The sequence below is a fragment of the Crocodylus porosus genome, unplaced genomic scaffold (genome assembly GCF_001723895.1).
Source record: "Crocodylus porosus isolate Cpor-Errol unplaced genomic scaffold, CroPor_comp1, whole genome shotgun sequence".
NCBI lineage: Eukaryota > Metazoa > Chordata > Crocodylia > Crocodylidae > Crocodylus > Crocodylus porosus.
Window position 1 is genome coordinate 1,304,874 of NW_017728925.1, and position 11,852 is coordinate 1,316,725.

Consider the following 11,852-nt stretch of genomic DNA (forward strand, 5'->3'; position numbering starts at 1 on the left):
GGGATCTAGTGGCCTGTTACAAACTAGTCAGAGGGGACCAGCAGGCACTGGGGGACTCCCTGTTCCCCCGAGCACTGCCAGGAGTGACTAGAAATAATGGTCACAAGCTGGCAGAGGGTGGATTTAGACTACACATCAGGAGGTGCTACTTCACTGTCAGGGCGACTAGGATCTGGAACCAACTTCCAAAAGAAGTGGTGCTGGCTCCTACCCTGGGGGTCTTTAAGACAAGGCTTGACAATCACCTTGCTGGGGTCGTTTAACCCCAGTACTCTTTCCTGCCATGGCAGGGGGTTGGACTTGATGACCTGCTCAGGTCCCTTCCGACCCTACCAACTATGAAACTATGAATGCGTCTCTCCTCCTTGACAAGCAAACCTGTTTTTGCTACATCTACCAGCAGCCAACTCATACATGTCTCACTAGTATACCTTACTGGGCTCCTGTGCAGTGGAACTGCTCCTGGAGAGCATTTGATCAGGGCACTCCACCTTATCTGACAAGAACACAGCAGAGAGAGGAGTGCGTGCAATCAGCATGCTACAAGACAATGCGCTTACAGCAGATGACAACCAGCACATCCATTTTCTCTCTGATGCTAACAAAATAAACAGAATCAGGGTAATGCATGAATAGAAAAAAGGCCTCTAGAGCATCAGCTCCATGAGGTTCATGTCTTCAAGCTATTCTTCACAAGAGGGTCAAAAAGGCATTATTTAAAAAAGGAGATTGTGGTTAATCACAGAACTCCTGGAGCCAGATCCTTGGGTAAAGGTGTGTGCATGTGTGTGTCCAGCCTTAAGCCAACTTTGCACATAGCCACACATCCTCTGTTTATGACACTGGCTACAGATAAATGGAAGATCCACTTTGAGACACATTCCACACAGCTGTATTTTTAAAATCTCTGTAACATTAAAGTAATCCCACCAGAAGGGTAAAATGCTAATTACTCTGATTATAAAGTAGGTCCACACTCTGCATGCAATAATTAATTACTTAATTAACCTCTTATTGGTAAGGAACTTCCTACCTTCATAAAAGACAAGATGTTCCTACTGTGCACTAAGCAAAGCCAAAGTGATTAATTTGTTCGGTCATGGGAAACATACTCAAATCTTCCATTATTTGAAATTTTAATCTGGTTTCTTAACATAATTGAGTACATTATCACCATTGTGCCAGCTGCTACGAATTCCCCCCAAAGGGAGGCTTTGTAGTGATAGGTGGTATCTTTAAATGCCTCAGAACAGCAATGAAGCATTGGAAATGCAAATATAAAACAAAGGGAACACAAAATTAGGACCTGTCACTTTGTATTCACTATACAGGGCACCGTCTTCTGAGGATGTGGCATTTGGATTACAAGTGCCACAGAGAAAATGTCCACAGGATGGTATTCTTATTGTGGTGATTAACCTGTGGCGACACTGCCTGCTTTCCTAGTAATTGCAGCCACTGTTGTTAAAATAAAAGTGACATAAATGATATAATAAAAAGCAAATAATGAGTAACCAGAAATCTGATAGACCTGATTTGTGCAAAAAATCTGGCCAGCATTGTTGTGCTGGTTAGGAGTGTGAAAAATATCACCTTCTTGACCATCCTAGCTGTGTCAGCAAAAATCCCACAGTATATATACAAAAAACTAGAACTCTTGGTTCCAAAATGATACCTTTTATTATAAAAGGTATCATTCTGGAACCAAGAGTTCTAGTTTTTTGCATGCCTTCTTGTCTCAGACCACCACGGTTACCAAGTACACCCCTGATAAGGTAGACATAGTGATATTTCCAAAAATGAGATCAGTATGTTTTGCTCAGGCACCTGGCATCAAAGTAAAACCGCTGGAATAACATGTTTTGTCAACACTGGTGGGAAGGGCTTTGTTGATATTATTCTACCACTTGTAGTTATTGCAGCAAACGCTTTCTAGTGTGGATGAGGCAGAGAAGCTGAACATATTGCCCTACGTTATTAAGACAGCCCTAAGCGCCTTTTATACAGCAGCACACCTGCAGCGAAACGTTTCTTGCGGGGCTGGAATACATTCCCAGGGATTCTGTCTACCTTGCTTTTTCCCCCAGAACATGTGCAAACAACATCTGAAGGTGTGGAATGCTGCTGGGGCCACTGAGTCTCATTCCTGAGATTCTTTCAGCAATGAAAAGGTGAGAAGTGGTCTTCAAAGCAGACACTCCTGCTCAGATCAGGAAATCAATCTGTTGATAGCCCAAGGTAAGAAAAGAAAAATGAAAAACACAGTGATGCAAGGTGGGGGAGGAAGGGAGGGAGGGAGGAGACAGGGACTGGAAAGAACAGACAAAGAAACCAGCTTCACCATACACAAATTTAGCATGGGAGAGTTGAATGAAACCACACCAGAAAGAATGCTGGTCAAACACACGTGCTGTATGCCGAAATGGGGAAGCATTTTTGTTCTCATTTTGAGGTCTATTTTCATCCCAGTTGCTAATGTTCTGGAGAGACAGACGTATAGGAGAGGCAGATGCAGGGTTAGCAGACATGGAGCAGCCACAATAGCAGTGCTTGACATCTTGAATCCGGGTGAAATGGAAAGTACCCGTGGTTTACTTTTGCACCAGAATGGACAGGCTCATAAACAGCAAAAGCTGGAACTGGGGCGTTTTGGCCCCAGGAAGACCCATGCTCTTATGCAGAAGAAACACTTCACCTGGAGTGATGTTTCCATCATGTACATGTATTTCAGTTTCTGGAAATAAAGACTTTTGAAGAGGAAATGGGTATTTGCACATGGAACTAATAACACGCCAGAATAAAATGGTCACAATCAACACAAACACCCTGCTCCATGATTCCTCCAAGCCAGAGGAAATTATACCACGTCAGCAAGACTTATTTACATGCCTTTGAAAGTCTTAGACATATCATCCTACCCTTAATCTGCAGGCACACACAAAAATTCCTGTCACCAACTATAACCTGTGATTAAAAGCTCTCCAGACCAAGGCTTACAGGTTACATACAGATAAATTAATCTCCTTTTTCAGATGACTGTTTTACTGGTGGGTAACAATTAGAGCAGAAGCAAATTTAGCCAGATGCCAATCCAAAGCCCATGAAGCCAACCACAGTCTTCGCACTGATAGCAATAAACTCTGAGGTGGACCCAGCATAACAACATAAACCCTGATCTCTCTTCTTGTGACCTTCCCTTTCACCCTTACCTTATTTCTACAGGTTATCTTGTCCTTCCATTTGTTTGTTTTGACCTATATTTCTGCCAGATACAAATCCCCACCCTCCCCTCACACTTTTCAGTGCAGAAATAGCTACTCAACACAAGTGAAGTTCTGGCAGTAGCTTGCTGTATCAACTCTAAATTAGCTCATGAATATCTTGGCCAACTCTCCCCAGTGCTCCCCCAGAAAAAAGGCGAAGAAATGTCAAGCAGATTGGTTGAGACCTGAAAAATGTTGACGGGATCAAGTCAGAACTGGATTTTGAATGGAAAATAAGTATTATCACTACATTAACGAATGGAAGGCAACAGCCGTCTCATTACAATAGTTAGTTTCTTATGCGTGTCTGTATGAAAGACATTCCCTGGAACATACTGCATTATTATTATTTCCATACTTATTTTTTTTCTCTAATAGAGTTGTCAAGACTTAGTATTTTGCAGTTAGGATTGTTTTTATTACATGGAAACTGCCGCAGAGTTGCATCTTCAGTGTTTGGTATAAGAAAGGTCCTTTCATCTTTGGATTTCAGAGCAGATTGGCTTGGGGAAAGAACAAACCTTCCTGCTCCTTCAGACATGGGGGTTGAGTTACTCTGCATCTAAGCAATTCATTTACCAAACAGAATGGGATCATCTGGCTGTTTCGACAGAAAAGCAAAATGTATATTCTCCCATTAGGAATAGCATGGAGGTGCCTTCCCCTTGGCAGTCCCTCCTGTGTCTGATTTTTGTCTCCAGACTGTGAGACTTCTTGGAGCATCTAAAACCAGCACATTAGCAGAAAGGTCAGGAGTGTAATGTGCTTTATTTTTTGCAAGCCACACCCATCTTTTTCTCAACTGTGCCAGGGGTCTGCCAAGCTATTGTGTTGCTGGACTCCTTGTACCCTGAAATCAGGAGCTGGAAGATTCGTGTTTCAGCCTGAAACTCCTGTTCTTCCCACCATCCCTGCCTAAGGGCAGGCTGTTTGTCTACATATTTTTCAGAGCTATAGAGCAAGATTATTAACCCCATGAAACCAAGTTTCACCCGTGGAAAGAGGTACTGCATGATGTATATAAACACTACATTTAAAAACACATCAAGAAATAGCTAATTTTACTTTTTTCCCCCTTTGTAAGCCTCATGAACCAAATCAATGTGAATACTGTTCTGAGGATCCCTGTTTGAGATGCTAGTGTTTGGAAAATGGGGCTTTCCCTGACCCTTGTCTAATGGAAGACTCAAATCTCAATGCTGGCCCTAGCATTGCTGGAAGTTATCTGGGGTCCAGATCTGCAAAGCACCAGCGCTTGCCCTTGAATAAATAAGCCTGACAAAATGTTGATACTTATCCAAATACTTCACACCTCATAGTTTGGTAATGTCAGACAGGAGATGCTACAAAGAGAGGATTTTCTGGTGATAGTCCAGCACTGGGCGAGACAGAAAATGAATGTAGCAGGGGAAGCTAGGCAAACTTCTTCAGACCTCAAAGTAATAAACTGTTTATCCCAGTAACTGCCCTGTCTGAGCCCAATAACAGAGCACACTGAACACCACACTGGCTAACCTTCTCCTTCCAGCTGCATTCTTCGAGAGTGGTCATTTATGTGTCTCTTGCCATTGTAAGTCACACCCACATGCTAAACATCATTGTAAGAAGGAAAATCGGGACTGGGGTGTTCCATAGGAGAGAAGGAATTGCTGACTTCAGGGCATAGCAAGGTCGAAATCTGTGGTGTGCATGTCAATAGAATGACTCCATCAGAAAGATCAGAAGCATACAACCATAGGGTTGAGAAGGATGCTGTTCCTATACTATCCAAGACAGGTGCTAATTCAGCTTTGCTCCTCCAGTTGTGGCACCTATGATCCCAGCCCTGTTTTAGCAACTGCCACTGATGGGAAGAGGACAAGCTGGTTTAAGATGCTTGCTGCTGAGGGAAAACATAAGACCAGCAAGTGGGAAGAAGAGTGAGTCACCCTTTCCAAGTAGAAATAGGAAGAACAGCATGTATCCCAGCTCACAAACGGATCATTACATATTGAAACTACTGAGCAAACAAACTAGTTTCCTTATATAACCCATGTCAGGCAGAATCCTTTAAGTCATAAATGGAAAAACTAAGGTAGAAGGTGGGGGATGGAGGAAGGGGGTATAATGTACCTAAAGCCTTCCAGGGAACCAGCAGCAGAGCCATGATTCAAACTTGGGTTCACCTAATTTGTTCTAACCATTCCCCCAGACTCTAGTGCCCGAATAGCCTGCTTGCTCCTGCAGACCATGTCACCAGCAGACTACACTTCCAGTGCTGACATGTCAGATGCCCCAACCAGCATTCACAGGAATCTTCAGGAGAGAACGTGCTATCTTGCTTGTGTTCAGGAGACAAGGATTCCCAACATCCCAAAGCGCATGTACCCAGTAAAAAGGGGTACAAGTTTCCTCTGTAAAAACAAAAGTACACAAGCTGCTTGCTACCTTATTAAACAGCCAGATTTCACAGAGAGAAACACTGTGCTGTACCAACAATGTACTGATATAAAACTCTGCACCACAGGCCAAGCATAGCAGTTCTCCAACCATGGTTCTGCCCAATAATGAGAAAGCAGCCCTTGTAGCATTGTGAAATGCTTTCAAACACCACTGTATGAACGTCAAACTTCTAAGATTTCCATTTTGTTTTGTGTCTTGAAGGATATGAGGTCTCCATAAGGAAAATTTTCACTGCGACACAAAGTTGCCTGAAAGATCAGTATCAAGACATTAAACTAATCAAAAATCACTCTCGCACAAACACTGGCTCCAAATTCCACTCAAAGTATGGAAGCACAGCAGTGCACTGCAGCACTGCAGCCACAGTCCCACAGACAGTCAAACAGCAACACCACCATACTTTACTGAGACAGAAAAGGAACAGAAAATGTATCTACTGTTTCCTACTGCTTTAGGAGAGCAGGAGACATACAAGTTCCTCCTTGACAGAGAACTAAGAGGAATAAATCATAAAATAGCCAAGCTTAGGTTCTCTGCAAATAACAACAGTATGCTCAGCAAAACCCTATAGGGAGAGATGACAGGGAGGTTGGCTACCTCAATTCACAGCAGGCAGCCAAACCTAGCTGTGGTCACCCTGAGACAGCAAGGATGACCATTGTAAGCCAAGCTGGGAAAGTATGTCTTCATCTTACGACAGATCCATTAACTTCAGTGACATTTCCTTGCTGAGGAATCTGACCCAAGATTCCAGCTGAGGATCTGACCCAAGATCATGCGCTTAATGCTGTAATAACTAAGTGAAATCCTCTAACCTGTGTAATGCATAAGCGCAGACTAGGTGACTAGTCCTTCTATAGGCTTAATCTCTTGAAATGAATATATGAAGAGACTTAGTTTAACAAACACCCAAAGAAGAGGATTGAAAACCAGCACTGAAACCAGTTGTTTGGCTGTAACTAAACTGATTAGTAGGGCTGTGGAAAATTTCATCGGTTGTCTCAATTCAACACTGTTTCAACTAATTTCGAGCTCAAAACAGTGAAATCAAATGAAAATGAAGGGCTTCAAAACAGCCTTGAAACAAGATGAGGCTAGTTGAAACATTTTGAAACTTTTGAAACGTTTTGAGTTTCGAAGCCAACAGCGAGAGACAGGGGAAAAGCAGGGCTGCGCCCACAGCACTAGCCGGGAGCGCAGCTTTGGCTGTCCCTGTCTCCCACTGCCGGAAACCAATAACAGTGCAGGGGAAGGGAACTGAACCTGGGCTCAGTTCTCCACTCCAGGGCTACGATCCAGTGTTGGGTGCTGTGATCTGGCGGGGGGGTGTGAAGAGTCAGCCCAACTGGTCCTCACTCCCACCCTCTGCACTGCAATCAGGTGCGGAGAGTCAGCCCAGTTGGGTTCACTCCCCTGCCCCGTGCTGTGATCGCAGTGGGGGGGAGGGGGGGGGGGCAGTGAGCTCAGTTGGACTGACTCTCCGCCCCACACCCAATTGCAGCGTGTGGGTGGGGGGAGGATGAACCCAGCTGGGCTGACTCTCCGCTCCTCCCCGCCTGATCTAACACTGGAGATGAGGAGTCAACTCAGCTGAGCTGACTCCCCGCCCCCTGTGCGATCTAGCACTGAGGGTGGGAAGTCAGCCTAGCTGGGCTGACTTCCCACCCCCAGCGATACATTGAAACAGTGTCAAAACAGCCTTTCAGTTTCAATGGAACAAAATGGAACAGCTGTTTCAAACTGAAATAAAATTCCAAATGGAACGGTGTTCCTTCGAACCCTCAAAACTCAAGGCGAAACGGAACGGTGCTGTTTCACACAGCCCTACTGATTAGCTACAGTTACATTAATCACTAACATAGTCGCATGTTCCTGTCCACCATGCTGTGCCATACCAAGAGTCCTTCTGCCTCCATCACAAGAAGGGTTCTAATATTACCAAATATTCATAGAACCCAGAATGTAAATCCCTGACACTATGTATGAACACTAACTGTTTAAAGCAAGTACTGATTTTTCCTGTTTGCCAGAAGAAGTTCCTCTACAAAATCACATTGTTCAGAAATCTCTGTTTCTGTTCAAGCAGCAGCCAACTTCTTGTTTCCACCTTCCCTCCTCTCTCAGGTCAGCAGCAGGATCATGAGCTCGGGCAACCTTCTGTAACTCAACCCTAGATCCTGCTTTTGAACCAGCAGCTGGACTTCAACAGTCTGTGGCTGTGAAGTTTGGGGAATCTCATCAGAGTGAGTGCATATCCCAGAGATATGAGAAATTGCCCTTAATCTGCCCTGACACTCTCCTACTGTGCATCAAAGACCTCTTGGATTGAGATGTCTTTAACCTAACAGCATTCTTTTAGCAATACATCAGTCAAAGAGTAACATGTTTTCAGCTCTCCTGCTATCCTAACAAACCTGTAAGTTCTCAGGTACAATTAATTTTAAAAAATGCTTCTGTTTGTTGCCAGAGAAGCTAATGTCTTGATTACTGCATCATTTCTAACTCCCACCTCCCCTTAACACTCAACCAACCTCAAAACAAGCTCTATTCATAACAAAGGGTTGTTCGCTCTCCTCCCCAACTTATTGCTTGCTTACATTTCAGCTGGCCTCAGAGATCATGATTCATTTTGGGAAGTTCTGCTCTGCTGCGAGTTTGGGATTTTTTTTTGGGTAGCATTCAATATCTACTATCTGTATAATCTTCTCAGGCCCTATTTTGCCTTCTATTTGCATCCATCACTTCCACTGGCCTCACAAAGACGGGTAGCAGCAGTATCCCAGAGTGCATTTCGGCTAAAGTATCATTTAGGGAGAGCTGTGAGCACAAGATGTGAATGTGGAACACAACAACAGTAATGCAGGTTCTTTAGTTCACACTTGTAATAGGCAGAATATTAGTTTGATATTATCTTTGCAATCTTGGTCTTGCTTCAGTTAGTTGGGAACCGGATTAAAGGATATTTTCTTTCTAAGAGTATGCGACTGTGGGAATCCCATTGAATAACACTTTCTATTCTGAATAGTCTTCAAATTGTTTAAATAAAGTAGTAAAGAGAAAAGCATTCGCCCACTAGCACTAACTCCCGCTATTGGCAGCCTATGAAAAATAGAAGACTGCTAATGAACAGGACTTGGGTTACTACCACTCATTTTTATTTCACCATTCATGAAGCCCATTTGGCTGTGACCCAAAGTAATAATAAGTATTTTTGTAGGGTCTTTAGCAAATGGAAGGATCGGCAATGGGTTTTTTTCCCCCTTTAATCTCTCTTGGTGCATTTAAACTCCTGGTGCTTTTTGTTCTTGTGCAGGAATGCTTGAGAGGGCAAACTGAATGAACTCTGAAATTCACACCCTGGCAAACTGGACTGATTCCTAAATCCATAATTACAACATTCCTAAGAGGTATGCATTCTTTCAGAAAGAACAAGTAAAGATTAGTTTCCTGTTTCTTCCCGTTTACATGACTTCTCTGTCAAGAGGAACCTTCTTTTTGCTTCTGAACAATCATCTGTTTATGTGGTTCCCCCTTCTTGGCACCAAAATGGTGAAGTAATCTCGCCTAAAAGTATAACAGAGCCAAACTATCAATTGCAAATAGCCCAAACGTCTCTGTGAAAGACAGAGGATTTGCACAGTCTTTTCATAATCCAATGTCTATCTTGTAGGAACACTCACTGAGGTACTGATCTATTATAAGGCTATTAAATAATCTGGGGTGATTATTAGATAACCAAACTATTTTTGTGCTGAGTGGAAGAGAATGTAGAGAAGATGTGCATGTTTGTGAAAAACTAAAAATGTCAATGACACTGTACAGATACAGTCCTTAAATCTGAGTGCCTCTCTTGGATATAGAGATGCAGGTGTTGTGGGGACAAACCCTGCACCACTGCAGGCTCTGCAAAAGGAGCTGTAGCTTCTCCACCCGGCTCTGGGGGGGCCACAGTTTCCTGGTCCATGGCCACTTCTGGTCTGGCAGCCAACCCTGCTGTGGACTGGCAGCCAATCCGCCGTGGCCCAGCACCAGGCCACAGCCCAGGGATTGATAGCCCCTGCTCTCCAGGCAAAAGAAATCAGAACTCATGACAGAGATGATATATTTTATTAGACCAACTAGATATTTGCAAGAAAAATAAATCTTTATTTGCAAGCTAGATATTTGCAAAAACATTTTGTTATTCGCTTTTACAATCTTTGCATTCTCCTATGCCTGAGGAAGAGTACGTGCACCCAAAAGTTTGCAAACAACGTTTTTGCAAATATCTAGTTGGTCTAATAAAAGATCTCACCTTTGCCACAAGTTCTGATTTCTCTTGGATATGTGTACATCCTTTATAATGCACCAGATTGCTGCATTTAAGCCCATAACCAAACAAAGGGGTAGGTTAAGGAGCTGCATACTACTGTCATCTTCCAGAAGCAAACAGTCTCAAGAGCCCTAGGAAGATATAGCCTTCAGTAACTCCTGCTACTCCTTTTCATAAAATGTAGTAAACATTCCCTCTTTCATCAGTATGGAAGGGTGAGCAATTTTATGGCCCCTCCTCTCTTGTTCACATCCCCTTCCTCCCTCTGGGGTGTTAGGCACCACTGTGGTTGGTAGACTCCCTTAGTCTTGGCACAGTGCCTACTGGTGTACTGCTGTGCTTTTGTGGGTCACGTTGAGTTCTAGTTTAGAAGTCCAGCACAGGCTGACATTTAAAATGTAAACTCATAGGCTTAGAAGATGCGGAGATTGTTAGAATTACCCCACTTCAATACTTTTCATCTTTTTAGGTAGACAGACATGCCCCTTAGACTGGCAGTTCAGTGATTAAGGACTGGTATCATGTAACTAAAACTTTCACTGGATCCTGAAGCTGCTTGTGAAAGTTGTTGGCCTTCAACATGCTTTAGCTCATCTCACTTCACCCTGAAAGTTATGGGGTGCTATATAGCTCCTATGCATAGAAGTTTGGTTCTGCTACTTAGCTGTCCACCAGGTACAGGAGGGGTGCACAGGTAAAGCTTAGCAGATTGCTGCTGGTCCCATTAATTAATCTAATGCTGCCCCCCTCCTTGAACGAGCACCCTCAAGCCAATTACCCTCCTCTTTATTCCACACATAACTGGTTTCTGATGTAGTTGTGCTATGAAATGAATGCTTATTAGTGACCAAAAATGATATGCTGTGTAACTGCAGCACAGTGATTTATGGTTAGGGATTTTAGGGTCAAAAAGCTGCTCTTGCCTCAAGAAAACAGTTGAAACAATTATAAGAAAATTTTATTTGCAGCATTTCCTCTCTATTTCTCTCACTTTCAATTACACATCAGTTCAAGACCTTTGGCCAAAACTTTCAAAGTGGAGGCATATATATTTTCCAAGGAGTCTTATGGAGGTTCTTTTGAAAATCCAGACATTAGTACCAAAAGTTAGGCTTCTAAATCCATATTCAAGCACTTCCGTAAAAATGGAGGTGATTTTCAAAAGGGTTGAACAACTGAAGCAACCATCACTTCACTGGGATTTATGGCAGCTTAGAATCTTTGAAAATCAGTTCACTTCTACTTAACATAGAATCACAGAAGTCGGGTCGGAAGGGACCTTGTAGATCTTCAAGTCCGACCCCCCGCCTGGGCGGGAGAAAAGACTGGACTCAAATGATTCCAGCCAGGTAGTCATCAAGCCTCTTCTTAAAGATCCCCAGGGTAGGAGCCAGCACCACTTCCCTTAGAAGCTGGTTCCAGCTCCTAGCCGCCCCTAACTGTGAAGTAGTTCTTGCGGCTGTCTGATCTAAATCTACTCGCTAATAACTTGTGTCCATTGTTCCTTGTCATGCCAGGGGGCACCAGGAAACAGCGTCTCCCCTAAACCCTTCTGGTCCCCTCTAGTGAGTTTATAGACAGTCACCAGGTCCCCCCTCAGCCTTCTCTTGTGGAGGCTGAACAGGTTTAGGTCCCGCAGTCTTTCATTGTAGGGTCTGCCCTGTTGTCCCCGGATCATGCGGGTGGCCCCCCTCTGGACCCTTTCAATGTTGTCCACATCCCTCCTGAAATGGGGCGCCCAGAACTGGATGCAGTACTCCAGCTGTGGCCTGACCAGCGTCGCATAGAGGGGGAGGACCACCTCCCTGGCTCTACTTGAGATGCACCTGTGGATG

At 43.8% G+C, this 11,852-nt stretch overlaps 1 protein-coding gene across 5 annotated transcripts in view; it reads right to left on the reverse strand.

Moving 5' to 3' along the window:
- EXD3 (exonuclease 3'-5' domain containing 3) overlaps positions 1–11,852 on the reverse strand; it is a 430,752-nt gene that overhangs the window by 255,683 nt on the left and 163,217 nt on the right. The window lies entirely within an intron of this gene.